Source organism: Marmota marmota, unplaced genomic scaffold (assembly GCF_001458135.2).
Source record: "Marmota marmota marmota unplaced genomic scaffold, marMar, whole genome shotgun sequence".
In the NCBI taxonomy this organism is placed as follows: domain Eukaryota; kingdom Metazoa; phylum Chordata; class Mammalia; order Rodentia; family Sciuridae; genus Marmota; species Marmota marmota.
Genome location: NW_025999944.1, coordinates 4,101,565 through 4,121,659, shown reverse-complemented (window position 1 = coordinate 4,121,659; position 20,095 = coordinate 4,101,565). Strand labels below are relative to the sequence as shown.

The window sequence follows — 20,095 nt, the reverse complement described above, 5'->3', positions numbered from 1 at the left end:
TCCCCTCCCCTCCCCTCCCCTCCTTCTCTTCTCTTCTCTTCTCTCTCTCTCTATCTCTGACCTACCCTTCCTTCCTTCATCTATCCATCCATCCCTCCTTCCTTCCTTTTTTCCTGGTACTGGGATTTGAACCCAGGAATGCTTTACCATTGAGCCACATCTCCAGCCATTTTTGTTTTGAGACAGGGTCTTGCTCAATTGTTTAGAGCCTCACTAATTTGCTGAGACTGGCCTTGGACTTGCAATCCTCCTGCCCCAGCCTCCTGAGTCACTGGGATTACAGGCTTGCACCACTGTGCCTGGCTTTTTTCCTCTCTCTTTCTTTCTTTTAACCAAGGCAAAATTCCTAGAACATAGAATTCTCAATTTAATTCCCATTTTAACAATTCAATAGCTTTTAGTACATTTACAGAGTTATATGACTATTACAACTAATTCCAGAACATTTTCTTCACCCCCAAAGCAACCTCACACCCATTAAGCAGACACTTTCTATTCCACCCTTGCCCAGCCTCTGTCAACCACTAATCTGCTTATGTCCCCGTGGATTTGGCTATTCTGAACATTTCATATCCACAGAATCAAATGTTCTGTGGTCATTGGTTTCTGGCTTCTTTCACTTAGTATAATGCTTTCAAGGTCCATCCACATTGGGACACGTATCAGTGCTTCATTCCTTTCTATGGCTGAATGATATTCTTTGTTCTGTTTATGTCACATTTCATTTTTCCTTATGAAAAATGGGCATTTGGGTTGTTTCCACCTTTTGGCTATTCTGAATAATACCACTATTAACATTCTTCTACCAATTCTTGTTTAAATTGATGTTTTTCATTATCTCGGATTCTACCTAAAGAGTAGAATTCCGGGGTCATATGGTGCTTCTGTGTTTTGCTTTTTGGGCATTGCTGTTTTCCATAGTGGCTGCACCATTTTCCATTCCACCAACAATGTACGAGGATTCCGATTTCTGCAGATTCTCACCAACAGTTGTTATTTTCCTTTTTTTTTTTCTTCGTTGATAGCCATCTGAATAGGTGTGGATTGTTATCTCCTAGTGGCTATAATTGGCACTCCCTAATCAGTAAAGATCTTGAGCATCTTTTTATGCACTTGCTGGGCATTCATCTCTCTTCTTTGGAGAAGTGTCTATTTAAGCCTTTGATATTTTAAAGTTTAATAGTCTTGTTCTTGCTGTTGAGTTGTATGGATTCTTTTTATATACTGGATACTAGCCCCTTCTTGGATATGTGGTTTCTGATATTATTTTTCCCCATTCTGTGGGTTGTATTTTCACTGTGTGTGTGTGTGTGTAGGATCAAATCCAGGGCCTCACATATGCTAGGCAAGCAGTCCACCACTGCGTTACATCTCTAGCCCTACCTTCTCATTTTCTAGGAAGTGCCCTTTGGTGTATAAAAATTTTAAATTTAATAAAGTCCAAGTTATCTATCTTTTCTTTGTTGCTTGTGCTGTGCTTTTGTTGTACATTATACCTGGATGTTTTAAAAACTACTGTATCAACTGAAATCTAGCAAGGGAGTTTTAGGACCTCATTCCTAGAATCATATTCATATAACTAAATCCTTGGGGAGCTTTGAAATTCATTTAAGATAACATCTATAATAGTTCAGTATTCTTTTTTTATATTTATTTTTCAGTTTTCGGTGGACACAACATCTTTATTTTATTTTATGCTGTGCTGAGGATCGAACCCAGTGCCCCGCGCATGCCAGGCGAGCGCGTTACTGCTTGAGCCAAATCCCCAGCCCAATAGTTTGGTATTCTTGAACTGTTTTGTGCACTGAATAAGCCTGATCCTTCTGTCTTAAGATTCTGTTTCTATAAAGAAAATTTTTTCTTTGTGTGTCCATATATATGTATATATACAAACGTGTATATACATATGTTTAATAAAATTAGAAATTTGCTCTCCAAACCAGTGATTTTGGAATGACAGGAATGTTGTTGAGGAAGGCAGCAACCAACAACTGGGAATGAAAACAAGCAAATCTGGGAAAATTGAATTCAATTAAATAATGTAGGCACAACATGAAATATTCTGTCTTAATGATTTTAAGCTTACGGTTCAGTGTGAGGTATATTCACATTGTTGTGCAATCATCAGAACTAATGATTTTTCAGCTTGCAAAACTGAAAATTTATACCCATTAAACACTCTTCATTCACCTCTCCCTCAACCCCCCAGCAACCCCATGTACTTTCTGTCTTCATGACTCTGACTACTTTGGGTACATGGATAAGTGGGATCACATGTTATTTGTCCTCATGTGACAGGCATATTTCACCTGGCATAATGTCCTTGAGCTTCCTCCATGTTACAGCATGAGGCAGAATTTCCTCCCTTGTCCAGGCTTCATGTTACTTGGTTGTGTGTAGAGACCACACTCTGTTCATCATGCACCCATCTGGACACTCAGGTTGCTGCTACCTTTGGACTTCGGGAGTAATGTTGTTGTGAACATCACATTTCCAGTTCTTTTGATTAGACACCGAGAAGTGACATTGCTGGACCTTTGGATAATTCTGGTTTAAATTTCATGAGGAAGCGCCATACTGTTTCAGCAGATGCACTGTTGGATGTTTCTGCCCATGTGCTCAGGGTTCCTGTTTCAACACATCCTCTTCTGTACCTGTTATACTCTTGTTTTTAGAGACAGGATGTCACTATGTAGCCCAGGCTGGCCTCAAACTCCTGGGCTGAAGCGATCCCCCTACCTCTGCCTCCCCAGTAGCTGGAACTATAGGCATGGGTCACCACACCAAGTTGTTTGTTTGTATGTTTGTTTGGTGGTAATTATTGTAATGGTATGAGGTGGTATCTCATAGTGCTTTTGATCTGCATTTCTCTAATGATTAGTATGTTGAACATTGTATAATTTGCTTATTGACCATTTGTCTGTCTTCTTTAGAGAAGTGTCTATTCAAGTCCCTTGCCCACTTTTGAGTTGAGTTTTTTTTTTTTTAATTGCTGAGTTGTGGGAGTTCTTTATATATGTTTAGGCATTAACTCCTTATCAGATATGCTTTGCAAATATTTTCTCCCATTCTGTAGGTTGCCATTTTACTTGGTTGATTATGTCCTTTGATGCCCAGAAACTTTGACATCAATTTTGATTTTAGAACTAACATGACAAAAGGGTCATATTTATTTTTGAGAACATTGATGAGCAAGTTTTTAAAAAGAAAGAGATCATTGAGGGCTGGGGATGTGGCTCAAGCTGGCCTGGCATGCGCGGGGCACTGGGTTTGATTCTCAGCACCATGTAAAATAAAGATGTTGTGTCCACCGAAAACTGAAAAATAAATATTAAAAAAAAACTATCTCTCTCTCTCTCTCTCTCTCTCTCTCTCTCTCTCCCTCTCTCCTCTTTCTCTTAAAAAAAAAAGAAAAAGATCATTCACAATCTAGATTCCTGGAAATAACCACAGATAGTGTTTTGTTGGATTTATGTTTTTCAGTCTTTATATTTCTACCAAAAATGAGTGGGAAATATTGTTTTTCAGTATTCCTGATATCACTGATTTGTTGTTCTTAGAGCCTTTTTCTAAATTTGTAGGTGACAAGTGTTAGTCTGCTGTTTGCTTAGTTTCCTGTATATGTTCATATTTTAAACATTGATTTGTGAAAATTTTATTTTATTTATTTTTTTTTTATTTTTATTTTTTTTAAATATTTATTTATTTATTTATTTTTAGTTCTCAGCGGACACAACATCTTTGTTGGTATGTGGTGCTGAGTATCGAACCCGGGCCGCACGCATGCCAGGCGAGCGCGCTACCGCTTGAGCCACATCCCCAGCCCTGTGAAAATTTTATATTAAAATTTTATCTGTATTAATGTTATCTGTTATACATTTTCTTTCTTTGCCTCTAATTTTTTAATGGCATTTAGTTTTTGACATCCAAATTTAAATTTTGCATAGTTAATCAATTCTTCTTCTTCTTTTTTTAATGTTTCCTACCTTTTTATCATTCTGACTCCAAGATGATATAACTATTTTTTTTTTGGGGGTGGGGTGTACCAGAGATTGAACTCAGAGGCACTCAACCACTGATCCACACCCCCAGCCCTATTTTGTATTTTAATTAGAGAAAGGGTCTCATTGAGTTGCTTAGCACCTTGCTGTTGCTGGATCTGGCTTTGAACATGATCCTGTTGCCTCAGTCTCCTGAGCCATCAGGATTATAGGTGTGCACCACCGTGCCCGGCCGAGATTATATAACTATTTACCTATAGTTTCTCCTAAAACCTTTTTAGATTTCATGTTTGTTTACATTGGAATCTGGTAATAAAGTTTTCTCTTTAACTTAAAAGTCAGTCAGTAAGGTATAAGTTATTGTTCCAAATAGCTAGTTTTTTTAAAAAGGGTATTTATTGAATAATTGGTGTTTTTCCACCTATTTTTACTGCATTATATAATGCAGCCATTCACAGAGGCCTGGATTTGTGTTTGGCTTTCCACTCCATTTTTTTCTTCCTTCCTTCCTTCCTTTCTTTCTTTCTTTTTTATGTGGTGCTGGGGATTGAACCCAGAGCCTTGTGCATGTGAGGCAAGCACTCTACCAACTGAGCTATGTCCCCAGCCTTGTGTTCCATTTTGTTGATCAGCTTCATTAAACTTGCTATGATTCAGTATTGCTTTAGTTACTGGAGCTTTTTAATATTTTTCCTATTTAGTTTCCCCACAGTCCAAGTGTATTTCCAATTAAAGCTATTTTCTTTCTTTCTTTTCTTTTCTTTTCTTTTTTTTTTGACAATGCCTTTATTTTTATGTGGTGCTGAGGAGCAAACCTGGGTCCCGCCCGTACTAGGCGAGCGCTCTACCACTGAGCCACAATCCCAGCCCCTAAAGCTATTTTCAGTTACCAAAAACTTGGGTTTGATTTTGATTCTATTAATCTGGTGAATTATTGTAAGGCCTATTTGTTTTTCAGTTATTTAGCCTCTTTACTACATTTATATAATGCCTTGCCATTTATTCAGATAGTTTGTTTTATTTCTGTGAATGTTCATATTAGATTTATTTCCAGATTTTTTTTTTTTTTCGGTTGTGAAGGGGAAGTTTCTCCAGTGTATTTTGTAATTAATGTTCTAGGAGACTTCTGAGTTTTCTATTAACTAGTAACAAGCCACAGTAATGAACTTGTTCTTGGTTCTAATAGTTGCTCATTGGTTCTCTTTGGATGGTTTTATTCTGTGTGGCTCATACTTTCTTGTGCATTTATTTTTTTGCCAGTGCTTTTATTTATCATTTCTCTTTCTAGTTGATCATGTTGGGTAGAACTTCTGGAACCGTGGTAGTAGTGTTAGAGTTATCTGCTTGATTCCTGACTTTGACCGGACAATTCTGCTTTTTCGTCATTGCTGGAGAGTGATTCTCTATCATGTTAAAGAATCATCTTTCAATTCGTACTTGACCATGTTGTCCATGTCCTTCAGCCTGTGATTACAAGGAGCACAGTGGTCCAGTGACCACCAGGACCTGTGGTTGCACTGTTGGTCCCTTGTTGTAGAGAGGTAGAACAAAACACCATGGAGAACCACTGGGCTTCTTTGGAAGAGGGTGTTGGGAGCTATATGGACTTTAGTTGGGTGTTTTTGGGGCTCCAGGGAAGTTCTTCCTCTGGATAAAGTGCTGTCAGAAAGTGGGGCCGATTCTATGCTTGGGGCTCTCAAGCAATCTATCTATGGGGGGCAGATTAGAGTGAGGCTAATGCTGACATGTTAAGCCCCAGTGGTTACCCATACTAGTTAGCAAGGGAAAGTTTGGTGTTTTCCCACCAACAAAGTTCATATTTTATTGGACATGACTATGGGATACTTTTGTTTTGGTCCATTCTAGAAAAGAGTGGCCTTATCTGGTGTTGATGTCTGTGGAATTGTTTCTGTTCCAATAGAGGACACTCAGCTGTTAATGGTGAGTCACAGATCAGTTCTCGGTAATGATAGTTCCGCACCACATAACAGTGTTTTGGTCAATGACAAGCTGCCTATACAAAGGTGGTCCCACAGGATTAAAATGGAGTTAAAAGGTCCCGTTGCCTAGTGTTTTCCCCATTCCTCTTCTAGGTACAGATATGTCTGGATGCACACATGCTTACTGTTGTGTTACAGTTGCTCAGAGCATTCAGCACAGCCAAACGCTGGGCAGGTCTGTAGCATGAGAGCAGCAGGCCACACCACAGCCTAGGTGTGTTGTAGGCGGTACCCTCTAAGCTTGTGTAGGGCACTCTCTGATGTTTGCATGAGGATGAAATTGCCCAACAAGAGGATTCTTAAAATGCATCCCCATTGTTAAGCAAGATTTGACTGTAATTTGCTGCTTAGTATGCGTTAAAATCAGGGGATGATGTGATAACTATATTCTCTAGTGTTTTGTTTCCTCTTCCTGTCTTGGAATTCTTTCTAATTTCCACTGAAGATGCCAAATAGTTTCCTGAACGTTCACCCCTCTCCCTACCCTCACAATGCTGTCTCCTACCCTTTATTCTGCAGTCATTTTTCATAAGTCCAAATTTTCCCTACATTTATCTTCGATTCTTTAGAATCCACGTTTTCAGCAAAGAAGCCCCTGGAGTGTCCTTGGCCTCACTCTTTGACGATGGGCACCAGTTGACTAAAGCACTATCTCTCGTCCAGTTCCCGTTTTCTGGTGCGGTGGTTTGAGATCTTGGCTTTAACACCCCACTCACATTTCAAATAGAAATCTGGAGAACAACTTAAGGGTTGCCAAGATTGTATGTTGCCAAATAAGAGCATTAAAAAAATCACCATTTACTATCATCTCATAAAATAAAGGACATCTTGGCACTAAAACTGTAAAAGAAAATTAACTCGAGAATTTAAAAGCATGCACCATCCATTAAGCCTCCTGAAATGTTAAAGAAGGACTGTCCTTATTTCCCTCATTTTGACACAGATCTGTGAAAACTTTGCTTTGGGCACCCTGGTACCAGCTGCCCCTCCTTTCCTCTCCTCACCTGTCCCACCCCTTGCCTGCACAGTCCCTTTCTGGGAATTGTGGTCTCTGTTGGAACTGTGGCCTCTTGCAGGTCAGTGGGGCAACTGTTTAAAACTGTCTGGGATTTGTTTTAATCAGGTGTGGTGAGACACAGAGACATGGAAATGACTGTCGTGAGGGAAGAAGTTTTTACCCTCAGATCCCAAGAAGCAGAGTGACGGTGCACCACGCAGGGTCACCAGGTGGTCAGGAGGCAGAGGGTGGCAAGAGGAGAATGCAGACCTTAACGGTGGTTTCTGGGAAGGAATAGGAGAAGCAGGGTAAACCGACTAATTTGGATAATTTTGGTGGGCCCTGAGGCATGGGGACTGTCCCTAATTGTCTTACACATGACCCTTGGGTGATTAGGGCCAGTGGCCTTGAGTTGAAGAGCTTCATAAAAGAGGTGGGTGTGAGAAAGGGCCTTGGATTGGTTGGCTTGTGTGTGAAGGACGCACTCCCAGGGACTGGTTTGACTCACTCTAGGAACTGGCCAACCCTGGGAGGGATAGTTTCTTCTCTCCAGGGCCAAGAAGGCCGCAGATGTCAAGGCATCAGAAAAACTGAAAAGGAGAAGGCATGATTCATCTGGCCACACCATGTGGCATCCAAAGACCTAGGGTTAGTGTGAGGTTCTGGCCTTGGGCATCCATCACTTGGTGTAAGTTTTCCAGGGCGATTGGGAACTTTCATATTTCATAGGCTTTTCGTTAGTATTTTACTTGGAGTGCTGTGAAGAGAGCTGCTGGACGAATTTCCTTTTTTAAATCTGCAGCCTTACTTTTATAAACTTGAGGCACATTCAGAGTTACAGTCACGTCACCAAAGCCAATCCATTGAACTGTTGGAATTTTTCATTTTCCTTTTTTTAAATTTTCACAAATGAACTAAATTTCTTACAGTATATACAATTATGCCAAAGCTGGTAGGGAAGATGGCTGAGAGGAAAAAAAAAATCAACTGAAAAACATCTGTCATCTGTAAGATGGCTCACTGAATCTCCAGCTTCAGTGACAGGATTAGCCACACAGGGTTTCCAGGAAGGATCAGCTTTGCCTCCTGACCGAGAGCTGGTGCTGGGGTGGTGAGCGCTGTAATTACTGCATCGGACCCGGTGGATTGACCAGAGCACACCAGCAAAAATAGATCTTTGAAATGTAATTTCTTGTGATAACCTTTAATTGGTGTGTGGTATTTTTTTGTTCATATCCTCATTGGACGTAGACTGTGAAATTATGGAACATTCAGAAATTAAGCCCTAAGGGAATGATCCAGGTTTGGAAGCATGTAAAGCAACGTGGGAACATTCTCCAAACTTCTCAAACCCAACACAACTCTGGACTGTTCTTCGGATACTTTTCGACTTAACCTCATCACCAGTGGCTTCTTTTTCCTTCCTTCTGAAGATGGACTTCTGTGGGAGGACAAGGCCAGTGTTGTGTTTCAACCTGAATTCTTGAGATTTCCTTAAATGTCCCTGGAGAGCCCAGTGTGCAAAACATCAGGATGAGTTCTACAAGGTCTAGCAGGTTTCTCAGTTATTCCAGATGGTGGCTCTGAGCAGCCATCTTGCTGCTTTTAGAGATGCTTCTTCATTTGAAAAGGGGGCACTGAAATAATGACCTCATGGGGTTGTCATGAAGACCGAGTGGAATACTGTACACAAAATGCTTACCCTGAGTCGGGGCTGCAGAACCCTAGCTGAGAATTCTGTAAACTGAGTTGGAGGTGGATGAGTGTGTAATTAAAGCACCACTTGGTGAGGGCCTTGGCAAAGGTATGAAAGCATTGCTGTGGGGTGCTGGGGTGGGAAAAGTTAATTTTTTAAAAAACTTACGGCTATAAAGTGCAAGTGGCCATTCAACCTGCTATGGTTTGGATATGTAGGTGTCCCTCAAGGTTCATGGGTGGAAGCCTGGTCCCCACTGTAGCCATCTTGAGGTGGTGGGAGGTGGGGCCTAGCAGGAAGTGATTAGGTCATTAGGGGCGTGGTCCTTGCAAGGGATTAAAGTGGTTCTAGTGAGACTCCAGTTAGTTACCTGGAGAATGGCTTGTAAGACTGAGCTTGATCCTGCCCTGTCTCTGGCTTCCTGCCTGGCTAGGTGATTCCTCTCGTTCTTGCCACCACCGTGATACCATATGTCACAAGGCCTTCTCCAGAGGCTGAACAGATGGAGCAGTCCCATCTTGGACTTTCAGCCTCCAAAATTATGAGCTAAATAAACCTTATTCCTTTATACACCACTCAGATTCCAGGCATTTTATTGTAGCAATGGAAAACAGACTAACACAAGCTGCAATGCAAAGATAAATACTCTACCTCTCCTCCCCAACCAAATCTTACAAATTCGTTGCATCTGTCTTCTCAGTGGATGACTCCACGCTCACTCCTGGTGGCTAACGGAGGTGGGGGGAATCAAGCGGAACACACTTCTCTTCTCATCACCAGATGCATCACCTCTAGCTTTGGTATTGTCTTCCCCTCCTCTCTGCTCACGACACAAGCATGAACCCTCTTCTTCCTGTGGCCATTGTGTCCACATGTGCCCTGAATACCATCACCCCCACTCTCATTCCCTACTGGACCACTTCTATCAGCATGCAAATGCCCTCTAACAGCTTCATGAAACAATAGCAACAACACTCACAAAATCCTGTATTTCTACTCCTTTTCAAACTTTTCTAAAGATGTAATGTATACTTTGTATCTCTATTTCTTCATCTTCCATTTACCATTTGTAAAAACTGACTTTAGGTACCTGATGCGGACATAGGTTATCCAACACAAATAAGGATGAAGCCACTTTGATAGCTCTCCCCCTCTGGTCTCCTTCCCTGACCACAGGGGACCAAGGTTTATCCATTCGTTTCTATCCTTCCATCCTCTTAATCCACATGAAGCTGGCCCTTGCTCTCCGCTAGGGATTGGTTCTAGTGGAGCCCATAGATGCTTATGTCCCTCATGGAAAATGGCGTAGTATGTGCACATAACCTATACACAACCTCCTGTATGCTTTAAATCATCTCCTGATATCTCACAATGCCTAATATAGTGTCAATTCTATGTAAATAGTTGTTAGAATGTGTTGGTTAGGGGATAACGGCAAGAACACAAACTCTGTCCACCTTCAGTGCCCACCCAACCTCTTTAGACCTAACTACCTGGTGCATGTTAGCAACATTATTTTTTTCCAAATAGTTTTGATCTGTAATTAGTCAAATCCATGGTGTAGAACTTGCAAATATGAAGGACTGACTGTATTTACACATCTATATGTGTCCTTGGAGAGCATGCAGTATTATTGGTGTGTGTTTTCCATAAATGAGCGCAATCTGTGTCAGCAATTTGTTCCTTTTCTCTCTTTGTGTTTCTGAGGTCTATTTAGCATGTGTAAATTATAGTAGTTGATGTAAAGGGTTTTTTTTTTTTTGTCTTTCCACATTTTTTTTATTGGTGCATTATAGTTGTCCATATGGTGGGATTTGTTGTTACATATTTGTACATGCAACAATATAACTGTATAACTTGGCCAGTATCACTCCCTGTGACATAAATTTATACTGGGATTATGTCTCAAGCCCTGTTCTCATTGTTTTACATTTGGTTCCTTTTTTTTTTTTTTTTTGGGTGGTGCAAGCACTCTAACTACTGAGCTATATCCCCAGCCCCATTGTATTACTTTTTAGGCCTTTCAATGACTCTGGAAAGTAAGAATTATTAACTCCATGTTTATGAGGAAACAAAGGCACAAAGACACTAGGTAACCTGTTTAAGGTCATGTGCTCAGCAAGTCATTAAGTGACTTTTTACTTTGTGTCTGCCTCCAGTTACCACTCAGTCTCTGCAAACTGGGATGGATGGATTAGGTCCCAGCTCTCTGAACATTCCTGTATGAACACAGGAGCTTTTGGGGGACACCTCATATCTGAAGCACAGCATGTTGCTTCTGGTTTTTCTGTATAATGAACGGCGCACCTGGCACATCTCAGGCTGCTGGTGTGTGCATATGTGTTTCTCTGTGGCAGACGCTGAGACAGACTTCTGTGTCACGGCATGAGGACATTCAATGTTGTTACAGGTACTGCTAAATTGCCCTTGAAGCAGACTGTCTGTCTGATGCCTCCTTTAGCCATGGAGGAGAGCTCCAGTTTCCCCATGATTTCCCCAGCACTTGACATCAACTAGCACTCGTGGATGGAACATCATTTCCTATGGTGATTAGGTGATTTATAGCTTTTGTTTTGTAAACTGCCTGTTTATAATCTGTACCTGCTTTTCTATGGGAATATTTGTGTTTTTCAGTGGGTTTATGAGTGTTGTGTGTATATTTTGGGATACCACAACCCATTCCTTGCCAGAACTCTCAAGGTCACAGTATCCTCCAGGTAGTGGATTCATGGGCGCCCTCCCTGTCTCTGTCTGTAACCCAGCAGCTTATATCTGTGTCCTCTGTTGTGGGTTTGATGAGTTTAGGACAGGTCAAGGACAAAACATGACCATGACATGACAGTAGCAGAAAACGAGCTGTGTTGGGTGACACTCTGATAAGCTGCCTGAGAGGGGACCTCCTGTGCAGCTGGAGACGGTCCAGAGATGAGCGTGGGGATCACCACCCACCTAGAGGGAAAGGGGACAAGGAAACTCCTGGGGAAGAGGGATATCACCTGGGGTGGGGTGGCACCTTGGGTGTCTAAGTGATGTCACTCAGCAGTGCATGGAGAGTTTCTTGGTCAAAGATCTTGAAGGGCAGCAGCAGCAGCTTAGGGTCTTATAATTTACAACGCTCTCCCTGGTTAGCAGAGGTTGGGTACATTTCTGTAGGGTGTGCAAGCAGGAAGGCTTTAAATGGCTTACACTATGCTTATTTGGACTATATTTAAAGCAATTGAATAAGAGAATTTGAGTTTGGTGTGGGCGAACTTGCAGCCAGAACTTGAAGAAGAAAAAGACATCAGGCCAACATATAGGAGCCGTCTGTACCCTGTGTGAGACCCTCCTTTTGCAAAGCCCTTCTGACTCCAAGGAGGCTTTCCTCCTCATCCCCAGCCTCCCTGAGCTCTCTGCTGACTCACAGTCTCCATCTGTCCTCTGCCAGAGGTTCTCATGCGTTTTGGTCTTAGGGTGTCTTTATGTCCTTAAACATTATTGAGGACCCCAAAGAGCCTTTGGCTATGTGGTTATATCTGTCCATATTTGAAATTAAGACAAATTTACAAGTATTTATTAATTCATTTAAAATAATACTAAGATGGGCACAGTGGCTACTCATGAGACCGAGGCAGGAGGATTGCAAGTTCAAGGTCAGCCTGGGTAACTAAGACCCTGTCTCAAAATAAAGAGAGTTGAGGATGTAGCTCAGTGATGAAGCACCCCTGGGTTCAATCCCCAATCTCCAAAAAACAAAACAAACCCCCAGAACAACCACCCTGACTAATAAGTATAGAATTATTAAGCTTACTAAAACAACAATACTAAGCCAAATAAGTTGATTCACTTAAAGATAACAATAGTTAACCCAAGTTAATATAAATAATATGTTTTACGTGAAAAATGGCAACAAGAACCTTGTGATATGTCAATGTCATCTTGATCACCTTTAAATGTACAGAATACAGAGCTGGGGATGTGACTCAGTGGTAGGACACTTCCTTAGCATGTGTGAGGCCCAGGGCTCAATCCCCAGTACTGCCCCTGAAAATGTTGTAGAGAATCCAAGTGTGTTTAGAGAGCAAGTATTCTGACCTTTTTTTTTTTTTTTGAGCTAACAATCCATCTTTAAATATAAAAACATTACAAATAAACTTTAATTTGGAATAAATAAAATATCCTAAATGATGTTTCAGATAAAACTTTAAAATTTAGAAAGTATTTCAAAAGTGTAAAAATTATTGCAAAATAAGACAATAAAGTGTAGTTGGTTCTTAGTTATGTTTCTGTGGAGGCTCAGGAAACCTTGGTATTCCAAAACAACTGCTTATTGGATAGAACGAGAGTACAGGGATTATAGCAGATATAGAGAGGGGAGCTGGTAAGAAGAATAGAAGTCTACAGAACAGAAATAATCTGAAAATATTCATATGTATGACCTACACCTGCTATTTTAGAAAATTCTAGAAAGCATAAGTATTCCCAGACATATTTCATTGTTAATTGGTGGTGCCATGATATTATCAGAGATCATATAGTCTTTAGAAAACTCTACCATCTACTCATAAAAGAATGAAATTGAAAAGGCATATTACATTTTAGTATTATTATGGTAATAGTCTTGATCGGGACCCTCCCAACCCCTGAAGAACTCCTGTTGAAGTAAATGCCTTAGGCCTGAGCCTAGGCAAATCTCTGTCTGCGTGGATGATGTCTTCCAGTCCATGGGTTTAAACACCAGTGATAACAACTTTTGATTTCCCCTAAATATGCTCATCTACCCAGGTATCATTCACTGGGTTACTCAAGTTAAAAATCTCAGGACTCCACCATGTCGCTCATCCTCCAAACCCATCCTGGCAGCAAGTTTATAGTGTTTATTTGCAAAACATCCCAAATTTGTTGACTCTCCTCCATGTGTCCATGTGTCACCTGGACCACGGCAGCAGCCTCCTCATGGTTACCAGTGATTTGCTTCTGTGCAACTGCAGACCAACATGCCCAGCAGCCACAGGATGCTAAAGGGATGCGAATTGGGTTGTGACAGTCTTCTGTCTAAACCAGCTCTGGGTTTAGTTTTGGCTTCCCAAGTCTCCTTGAATTTGTCACCCAGTCTCCTTCCCATCGGTACAACGAAACCCTCCAGCCACTGGAGTGTTGGGGGTTGGGGGCGGAAGGGAGGACCTTAAGGAAGTGAAGCTGTAGAAGGTGAGGTCAGACTGAGGCTGAGGAGTCTGAAGTCGATGACCCACCATGTAGAGGAAGGGCGTAAGGAAGGTGGAGATGTGGGTGTAATTTTCAATTCCCTGTCAACTTTCAAGTGGCACTGTTTTACCTTTTTCCCATTATGTGGGATTTTCTCAAGTTTTTTGTTTGTTTGTGTCTTTGTTTGTATTTGGTGCTCAGGATGCTAAGCAAGCCCTCTCCTGCTGAGCTATACCCACAGTCCTTGAGTTTTATTATCTAAACTTTGTGCAGAATGTGGAAGGCTTTCTTCCTTCTGTTCTGAAATGGTTTAAACACTAAGAAGTTTGCTGCTCTTTGAGGGTCTGACGCAGGGTTCTCAGCAGAAATAACATGACTGGGTGTCTGTTTTGAAAAGAAGGTTCTGGCAGGAGGGTGAAGAATTTCTTAGCGGGGAAAGGGTCGGGTGGCAGAGTGACCACTGGGTGGTATTGCCACAGTTGAGATGAGGAGTGAGAAGGCCACAAACCAGGAGCAGCTGTGGAAATGGAAAGACGGGGTGGAGAAAACCAACCTCCCAGACAGACAGACAGGGGCTCAGTCCTTCCACACGTGTTTATGGAGTGCCCAACACGTCAGGCACTGCTCTAGACTCCTGGGACATATTGGTGAACAAAAGAGATGATGATCCTGGATTTGACAAGCCCCCTTCTCATGGAAGAAGAGGAAGAGACAGAGGAACAATGAATGGGATACCTACAGAGATCCAAAAATGTGCTGGGTGATGGTAACTACAGTGTTTGAAAGCAGGTAGAGCAGAGGAGGGGGTAGGTGCCACCTAGGAGCCACCACTGAGGAGCATCAAGACGCACTAAGACTTAAAGGAGGTCTTGAAGGAGTTGTCCAGGAGGCCATGTGGGGAAGAATGTTCCAGAGAGAAGGAAGAGCTATGCAAAGGCCTTCAGGAAGAATCAGCCTAGAACACCTGAGGAACTGGCAGGGGGGCCCGTGTGGCTGCAGCAAGATGAGCCAAGGGGGAGATGGTGTGAATTGGGTTGGGGGTACGCAGGGCTTTATTGGCCATCTTGAGCACGCTGGCCTTTCCTCTCATGAAAATGGGGATCCACCGCGGGATTTAGAGAAGAGGAGTGACCATATACGACTGAATTTTTATTTATTTGTTCATTTTTTATTTGTTCTTATTAGTTTGTCATACTTAAGCATAGTAGATGACTGAGGTTTTAAAAGGTGACTCCGACTGGCAGGAGCAACATGGAAGCCAGATGGCAGCTGCAAGATGTCGCATGACAGGCGGTGGTGGCCTGGATCCCGTGGGAGGGTGGCAGCGTGGGGCGGTGGCTGACTGCAGCTGAAGGAGCTGGGAGAAGCTCTGAGGTGCAGGGTGGTGAGAGAGCGGTGGGAGGACTCGACAGTCCCTCGGTTCTCATTTGATAAAGTGAGGCTCAGAACCAATTTGGGGTGCAGGAGGGGGAGGTGGTTTGCGGGGAGCCAACAAGCTCTGCTTTGGACATTTCGAGTGTGTGATACCTGTGTGGGTGTCACACGCTGGTTGTGAGTGGGATGCAGTGACTTGAAAATCAAGGTCAGTTCCAGAGTGCGAGCAGCCAAGGATCATGTGTGAGTCAAGAAGAGAAGAGAAGCCGGGCATATTCCTGTAATCTCAGAGGTTCAGGAGGCTGAGGCAAGAGGGTTGCAAGTTCAAAGCCAGCCTCTGAAACTTAGCAAGACCTGTCTCAGAATAAAAAGTAAAAATCCTGGGGATGTGGATCAGTGGTTAAGCACCCCTAGATCCATTCCTGGGCTTAAAAAAAGAAAGAAAGAAATGAAGACTAGTTGTTTGCTGATTGTGAAGGGTGAACTCAAGGAAAGGGGATGTCAGGATCAGCTCTGAGGCTATCTCAGTTCATTTCATGTTCTTATAAGAAAGTGCTTGAGGCTGGGTGATTTATAAAGCCCAGGTATTGACTTTCTCATAGTTTTAGAGGCTGAAAGTCCAAGGTCAAGGTACCAGCAGTACCAGCATCTGGTGAGGGCTTTCTTGCTGTGTCCTCACCTGGCAGAAGGCAGAATGGCTGCCACCTTCCATAAGCCCTTTTCCAATCACAGGGGCTGGCTCCACATACATCTCCCCTGGGTCCCAACTCCCAACATCGTTGCATTGGGGGCTAAATTCCTATCACATGAATTTGGGGGGATGCATTCAGAGCACAGAAGGACAGAGAGCAAAATAAGGAAGCAGTAGAGGAAATTGGGGAAGCAGAAGATGGGGATTTGAAGAGACCCAGGGGTATTCCAGTTTAACCCTGTGGAGGGGCAGCTCAGGGGCTTAGGGTACTCCAGGAGGGTCCAGCTGTCACACTCCTAGAGGGTACAGGGGCTGCCTTCCAACCTCTGACAACCATCTGGAAGTGAACTCAGAGAGATCTGGGGGCTGGAGGTGGAGAAGGGCACTGCCAGCATGCAGGTCCATGCCCTGGGGTGGGCAAGGTCATGCGGACTCTGTGCCCTGTAGTGGATGAGGTACTTGGAGAACACGTGCCCTGGCTGGGGAGAATCCACAGGAGCACCACGCACAGGAGTCTGTCTTGACTGCTGGGCAGGAGGAGAGAGGTCCCAAGAGCAGCGGAGAGGAGGAGGAGGACCACAGCAGCGGGAAGTAGTAGTGCAGGACAAAGAGCACCAATTTTGGAGCCATCTAAAGCTGGGGGTGAGCCGGTTATTAAATTATGTAATGAATCTGGGCCTGGCACTGGCTGAAGAAAACAGAGGGAATTCCTCTTCCATAGCATTGTTCAGATTAGCCCAGAGGACTGGTCCAAGTTCAGTGCCTGGTACTAACAGGTGCTAATTAGAGGGCTGTTTTGTGTTAATTGATATCTTAAAAGTCAAGAGAAGGAAGAGCGACATTTGAGTGCTGCAGGATGATTGACAGCATCAAAGGCAGAATAAAATGAAGGAACCTGGAAGGACACACTGGCGGCTGCTCTGTGCTGGTCTTGGTGTGGGTGGTCTTGTGGAGGGTGGTGACAGCAGCCACCTGCTATGAGGTCGGGGAGATGGGAGATGAGGTGCAGAGGGTGGTGGGGGACTTGTCCTGGTGTCTTTAGGGAAGACAGGTGGGTGGTCCAGGGATCCCAGCACACCAGAGGGCTCTTGTGCACTTGTGTGTCCTTTTGCTTTGGGTTAGCTGGGAGCCCTGGTCACATGCCTGTAGTGAGAGGGAAGGGCAGGACTGCTGGGTGATGGGGGTGTGGCTCCCTGACGAGGGGGGAGGGAATGGCTTCAGAGCACATTCAGACACAGCTGCTTGAGGATGGTGGCGGCTTTCTCTTGCAGCAGGACGGAGGCTGTGCTAACCCAGGGATGGCATTGGGGTTGGATGGCAGGGGCCTCCAGGGAGGCTATATCTGGTGGGCTCCATTTACAAATAGCAGAAGAGGGGAAGGTCAAGTCTTCCAAGGGCAAACTGGGCCAGGATGGACCTTGGAGGAAAGCAAGTTTTGGTCAGAGGATGTTTTTCGTAAGATGTCTGTCATTCATGTATCATAAATTTTTCACCTTATCAGTGCTTCCTTCCTTTTTATGGCTGAATGATAGTTCATTGTGTGTGTGTGCAGGAGTGTTTCATTGCTTGAGGGTAGGGATACCTGAGAAATAGGCCATTAGGTGATTCTGTCGTGGGAACCTCATAGAATGTACCTAACAAATGCAGATGGTAGGGCCTACTCCACACCCAGGCTTTATGGTCTGTCTGTCTGTATCTATGGTATAGCCCATGGTCCTCAGGCCCTGAGGAGCCAAACAATACGGGAGTCAACCAAGCATCAGAGAAAATGACGCGAGCTAGGTCTGCAGTAGACATGCAATCAAGGCTGTTGCTGGGAGAGCACGGCATACTGTTTTATAGGAAGCTTCTTTTCCTTATATAAGTTGAAGGAACACACTGTAAAATAATGATGAAAACACAGTGTAGTGATCATGTGAACCAGTAACACAGCCGCTTTTTGTCGTCAATTATTGTGCACTGTGCATGGAGGTAAGAGCTATACTGCTGCAAACTGGCAGTAGGTCTATTTGCACCAGCATCAGCACAGACACGTGAACAATGTGTCCTTGTAGCCAATGCGAGGACTATGACGCTGCTAGGTGATAGATTTTTTCAGCTTTATTGTAATCTTTTTTTTGGGGGGGGTACCAGGAATTGCACTCAGCGCACTCAACCACTGAACCACATTCTCAGCCCTTTTTTGTGTTTTATTTAGAGACAGGGTCTCACTGAGTTGCTTAGTGCCTTGCTTTTTCTGAGGCAGGTTTTGAACTCACTTCCTTCCTGCCTCAGCCTCCTGAGCCACTGGGATTACAGGTATGCGCCATTGCACCCGGCTCCAGCTCCGTTATAACCTTCTGGGATCACTATCATACAGGGGTGTGTCCACCACTAAAATATCATTATGTGGTACATGACTTTACTACTTTTAAAAAACTCTATTTGGGCTTTCCCCCCTCTCCCCAATTTTTAGTCTTATAAATGTTGCCATGAATGTTAGTGGATGAGTTTCAGTGTGGACGTTTGCTTTTCTTTATGTACCAAGAAGTAGACTTGCTAGGTCATTTAGGAGCTCTGTTTAACTCTTGAGGAGCCTCCAAACTGTTTCCCAAGGCAGTTGCTCCCTTTGCGATCCCGCCGCAGTGCACAAGAGGTCCAGTTTCTCTGCACCCTTGCCAGGGCTTGTCCTTGTCTCTGTGATTTTGATTAGAACCATCTTATTGGGTGTGAGTTGGCATCCTGTGGTTTTGACTTGCATTTCCACAAAGACTAATGTCATTGAGCATCTTTTCATGAGCTTACATCATTTGTATCTCTTCTTTGGAGAAATGTCTATGCAAATCCTTTGCCCATTTTTGAATTGGGACATTTGCCTTTTAATTGTTGAATTGTAAGAGTCTTGGTTTGTTCTGGATCTAGACCTTTGCAAGATACATGTTTGCAGACTTTTTCTCCTGCTCTGTGGATTGTGTTTTCACTTTCTGGATAGTGTCCTTGGTGTACAAATGCCTTTAATTTTGTTGAAGTCTAATTTTATCTGACCTTTCTTTTGTTGGTTGTGCTTTTGGTGTCACATCTAAGAACCAATTCCTAACCTGAGGTCAGAAACTTTAACATGTAGGTTCCTTCTAAAAGTTTTATAGTTTGAGCTCTTATATTTAGGCTTTGGATCCATTTTGAATTAATATTTCCAAGTGGTTTTGGTTTAGAATCTAATTTCATTCTTTTGTCTAAGGATATCCAGTTGTCCCAGTTCTGTTTGGTGATTGACAAAAATACCTTAGGAGATGGCCAGAAACTAGGGACAAATCAACTGCCCACAGCACTGGAGAAACTGTAGTGAACTCAGTGAGCAAGGCTGCAGAAAGTTTTGACATTTAGCCAAAGAGGAGTCCTGGAGATCACAGAGGGAGCCAAGGGCTTGAGGGTTGGGGTGACTTCTGAAGGGACCAAGTGATAGCCTAGCAAAATAAGAGTGGCTTTATTAAGTAGCCAAAAAGCAGACTTGATGAGAATAAGTGAATGTGGGGGAGGAACGTAAAGTTCAAGAGTTGGGCCATGGGAACACTGGGAAGTCCACATGCTTTAGAGATCTAAGGAGAGTAATGGGAGTTTGGGACTGATGCTGGGCGTGGTGGTGCACATCTGTAATCCCAGCAACTCTGGAGGCTGAGGCAGGAGGGTCGCAAGTTCAAAGCCAGCCTCAGCAATTTAGTGAGGCCCTAAGCAACTTAGACCCTATCCCTAAATAAAAATAAATAACTAAAAAGGGCTGGGGATGTGGCTCAGTGGTTAAGAACCCCTGGGTTCAATCCCCAGTACACACACACACACACACACACACACACACACACTGGAGTCGATGACCTTAGGAGCAAAGGAGTTCAATGAAATAACCACAATAGCGGCGTTAGTTATTAACATTATTAGTGACAACTAGTGGGTGAAGCCATACTGGGTGTCAGACACCCCTCTTATACGGACCCTCTCATTTAATTCTTTTTTTTTTAAATTTTTTATTGTTGGTTGTTCAAAACATTACAAATTTCTTGACATATCATATTCCACACTTCGATTCAAGTGGGTTATGAACTCCCACCTTCACCCCATACACAGATTGCAGAATCACATCAGTTACACATCCATTGATTTACATATTGCCATACTAGT

At 43.1% G+C, this 20,095-nt stretch overlaps 1 protein-coding gene across 1 annotated transcript in view; it reads left to right on the top strand.

Annotated features, from left to right (window-relative positions):
• Dpysl2 (dihydropyrimidinase like 2) overlaps positions 1–20,095 on the top strand; it is a 114,249-nt gene that overhangs the window by 8,379 nt on the left and 85,775 nt on the right. The gene's annotated exons all lie outside the window — the stretch shown is intronic.